This window comes from Octodon degus, unplaced genomic scaffold (genome assembly GCF_000260255.1).
Source record: "Octodon degus isolate 3935 unplaced genomic scaffold, OctDeg1.0 scaffold00005, whole genome shotgun sequence".
Taxonomy (NCBI): Eukaryota; Metazoa; Chordata; class Mammalia; order Rodentia; family Octodontidae; genus Octodon; species Octodon degus.
The window spans coordinates 27139850-27144558 of NW_004524581.1; the positions used below are offsets into that span (position 1 = coordinate 27139850).

Here is a 4709-nt window from a genome sequence, read left to right on the forward strand (position 1 = left end):
AGGCTTGGCTTTGTCATCATAAAATTCTTTAGTTCTTTGTACTGGAAATATTTCACTTCTCCATTATATTTGAGAGTTTTGCAGGATAGATCAGTCTGGGTTGGAATTTGTTTTCTTGCAAGACTTGAAGGTACTTTGCTCCATGCTCTTCTTGACTTGATGGTTTGTGGAGAGAAATCTGCTGTTATTCTGATGGGTTTTCCTTTAAATGTGATCTGTTTCTTTGCTTTAGTGGCTTTTAGTGTACTGTGCCTGTGCTGAATTTCTGGGATCTTGATTATTATATGTCTGGGTGTGGTTGTAATTGGGTTGATGTTATTTGGAGTTCTATGTGCTTCGGTTGTGTGAATGTCAGATTGTTGCCCCATATTTGGAAAGTTTTCTGCTATTACTTCTGCCCATATTCTTTTTATATCATTTTTATTGACTCCTTCCTTCTCATGGAGTCAACATGAGACTCCTTCTCTATGCCTATTAGTCTCACATTGTTCATCTTTGCATCGTCTTGCAGGTATTGAATTATTTTTTTTCCTGCATCCTAGTTGTTTTTAAGAGATCTTTTCTTCTTCACTAGCTGCAATGGTGTCTTTAAGGTCAGAAAGTCTATTTTCACTTTCACTCAGTTTTGCCAGCTTGTGATTGAGGTCTTAATTTCCTGTATATCACTTTGAATCTGTTGCATACATTCTATTTCTTTCCTGAATTGCTTATTCGGGGGTTCCATCATTTTTATATTCTGCGCTATTTTTTTTATCAGTGTATTCTTTAGAAGCACTTAGTACTTCTTTGATTATAGTTAATCACTACATTTTTCTTGTTCAGAAATTATTTCTGATCTGATTTTTTCTATACTTTTCTGCAGTTGTTTCTTTACTGCCAACGCTATTATTTCAGAAATTTCAGGTGTGTGATTTCCAGTTTCCTCAGTGCTACTGTCTTCTGCAATTGTACTGGGTGGACTCAGGGCCTGAGACTGCATTTTGTTCCTTCTCTTTGTCATTTTGTATACCACTGTCTTCTGACCTTTCGTGTAGAGCTTGGATAGAGTTATTACCTTAGCATCAGGTTCGCATCTATGAAGTTCAGATTTCTCCAGGGGGTGTTGCTTGGATCTGGTTGCTGTGCTCCACTTCTTTCTGCTGCAGCCGTTAGAGTTGAACCCTTTGTGTCACTGTGGCAAAATGTTCTGCTCCTGAATCAGCCTGGTGGTTCTTGCCTCTAGCCTCTTTGCAGGGAGTTCTGCTGAAGGGTTCCGCACTGGGCCTGCACTCTGGGTCGACTGAGGATCTAGAGGGCTCCGGGCGGTCTCTTTCACACACTGGGCCTGCGCTCTGGGTCAATCAGGATCCACAGCCTGGGTTCTCTCACTGATACGCCATGCCTGGGCTCTGGGTCTATTCAGGATCCGTGGGCCCCCGGGTTGTCTTACTCACACACCAGGCCTGGGCTTTGGGTCTATTCAGGATCTGTGGGTCCCGAGCGGTACTTTTTTTAAAATAAAATTTCATTCTTATATGTTCAATAGACTCCAAGAACACACTTCACTGTAGTTATACGTGTCAAGAGATGTTCCGGCAGGGCATCCAGATATCTGAACAGGAATGGAATCCAGGGTCACCATCATTGTGCGCACAAGGAACAGTTTATTTTTTCTTAATTCCACCTGTGGCCATGGGGCCTTTTCCTGCGGCCTTTGTTTTTAGCTCAAGTTTTTTCTGCTCTTCCTTTTGCTTCTGTTTGAACGCTCTCTTCCTCGTCCATCTCCTTGGCCTGTTACTTAGGCTGCTTCAGAGGCGGCTTCTTGCCACCTTCAGAGCCAGACATGGCACCCACACACCCTCCAGAGCTGAGCTCAGAGCCAGTGACCTGATAGAAAGTTCTTTGAGCCTCAGTAAATTTTGACTTTTTTTCTGTAGGGAAGAATTCATAACATGGTGGTAGGCCAAAAAATTGTCATTTTTTTTTTTTTGTTTTTAAAGTTATATCTGTTTGGATTTGTGAAGTTTTAGTATACAAGAGTTTTGAAAAACTTTCTATTAGGGTAACTTTCATTTTCCAGATCCAGATGTAAATTGAGATTAAATAGAGAAAAGTTGGCCTGGGGAGATAACTCAGCGGTCTAAGTGTCTGCCTGGGAAGCACAAGGACCCAAGTTTGATCCCTGGTACCACATGCCTTGCTGGCTTTAGAGCCCTGGATATGCTGTGTTTGCCCTAAAACCTGGTGTGGTAGTGCACACCTGTAATCACAGTTCTGGGGAGGCTGAAATAGGAGGATCACTATAAGTCTGAACTGTGTAGTGAGACCTTGTATCCAATAACTAACTAAGGAACTCAATATTAAAAAAGAAAAAGAGAAAAATTCTTCAGGTGTCCAGTTTAAACTGTTTTCTTTTTGAGAACGTAATCTTGGGCATATGAAACTTCACCATAAATATTGTATGAAAATAAATTGTGTTTCTTCCAAGATAATTTTCTTAAATGTATTTTTATTACCTTATGCTGAGCACTGTAGGGAGAAGTAAATATATAGCCCTTACTCACAAAAACCTTAAAGCCTAATTAAGGAGATGGGCATAAACAGTAAGGTAGCTATGGACTCTTGAATTTGTGGGAGATGTGCTTTGCAATTTTCAGTACATAGGTATGATGTCTATTTTTTTTTTTTTCCATTTCCTTAGCTGAAAGTGTGGGATGCTAGTGCCCTACTTTTTCATAACTGTTTAGAGAATTAATTTAGATCTTGCACTAAATAAAAACTGTAAAACCACACTAAGCTGGTTTGCCTAGGATCACTGGCCATAATGGCTTCTTGTGTATAGCCTACACAACTGTTTTGCCATTCAGGAAACTCAAATCCATATTTAGCTAAATAATTTATTGTATGCAGCAGGCCTTGAAAACCCAAATGTCAAACTTTTGTATGCCAAATGGTTAGTGTGACAAATGTTTCAGCTGTCTATTGCCAGCACACGTGTCTGTATATGCCTTCCACACTGTAGACAGAAGCTCACTGGGGTTACCATTGGTCAGTATTTGCCTGAGGTGGGCAGTGTCTCTCCTTTGCAGAATTGCTCATTCTCTGTGAATGCATGTTATTAGCATGTACCCACTTGGCTGATGCCATTCCACTATTCAGAACTTTCCATGTGCCTGCCTTTTCTTTATTAGAAAAATCAGGGAAGACTTCTGTATTCAGTTACTTGTGGATTCATTTTAGTTGAAGGAGCTTTTCTTATCAACATGTTTACTATTCTCCAATGATAATCATCTGTCCTAAGAGTTCTTTCCCATATACCGCCCACCTTAAAAATTAAAATCATTTCAGATTTCTAGTTTTTAGATTTTTCTCCTGTTTCATCAACAGAATCTTTTTCTGTGGTGGTTGCTAAACTCCTTCCGAATGTGGAAGCCACCTTCTCTCCCAAATCTTTTCTTTGTTTGACTTTCTGCTCTTTTCTCCCTTGAATGTAGAACTTAATAGCATTGTTTCATTGATCTTGATGTCATACTTCAGATCTCTCTGCATCTGTCTCCATCATACCATAACAAGATCACTCAGTAATGCACATAAGGTACGTAAAATGGATATATAACTTTTCCTGTAGTATTCCCAAGATCTCAAGTTGTGAGTTAATCTTGCTCTTCTGAGAGAATTTTCAAATGTCTTTGGCTTGGACAGTGTTCTACATATTAAAATCCCGACAATGTCTTGTTTTGTTATGATTCTGACCCTCTACCATTTTTGTCCTGTTCTCTCCTTTAATTCCTGTGAAACAAAATCCTTGAGTCTGAATCTTTCCTTGAATCTTGTAGTAGACTACCACCATCTTTTTAAACATCAAGTAATATAATATAGAAGAAATGTGGGTTAGAAGTCCTTGCCCTCACCTGTAACTATTACAGGTAGATTCATTCAAGGTCTGTGTCAATTGAACCATCTGCTGATACTGGACCAGAAGAAATGCCTGATTCACCTCTTGAGGTAGTTAGCTCTTAACCTCTGTGGCTCTTGGAGCAAATGTGAAGTCTTAAGACAGACAGAAAAACAGAGAAATTAAAATTCATGATAGAAGTTATGTGTTGGCTGGGCCTTCTTTGGTTAGTTGAAGCAGAGGGCGACCTTTGCAGAAGGAACAAATCAGAAGTGCATAATAACAACTATACAGTCTTTAAGAGATAGCCAGCTGTCGTAGGTTTCTGATGGTGATCCAGTCCTTGCCAGTCTGTGAGAAGAGTGTTTTCTTATGACCACCAATTTCATCTTTTCTTGAGGCAGGTTAAGTGGATTACTGTCTCTCTTAACACAGAACCAAGCCAAAATGTCCACGTTCAGCAAACACCAACCAGTCTTACCATACATTAACAATTCCTTCTCCTATCATTTTTAAGTTGACATTTTTCTCTTCCTATGTTAATGTAATTTACAATATGACTTAATAATAAGGGTTTAAGTTCAGAAGTCAGTCATATCAATTACTGTAGAACTCTTGGGTAAGTTGTATGACCTATCTGAACTTTATAGTTTTCTATTTTGGAGAATGAGAATAGTAATAAGATGTAGCTTGTTGAAATTAGAGAAAAAGGAGGGCTACAAGGAAAGCCAACATTTTGTCCATAACCTTCTAAGGTCAATTAAGACTCAGGACATATGAGAACTTGTACTGTAACGTCATGTACCTCGGTAGTGTCCCAAATTTTCTGATCAAG

At 39.2% G+C, this 4709-nt stretch overlaps 1 protein-coding gene and 1 pseudogene across 2 annotated transcripts in view; one reads left to right on the forward strand and one right to left on the reverse strand.

Annotated features, from left to right (window-relative positions):
* The window catches only part of Zfand3 (zinc finger AN1-type containing 3), a 339956-nt gene that overhangs the window by 143120 nt on the left and 192127 nt on the right, over nt 1-4709 (forward strand). The window lies entirely within an intron of this gene.
* On the reverse strand, nt 1644-1824 carry LOC111818545 (annotated as a pseudogene).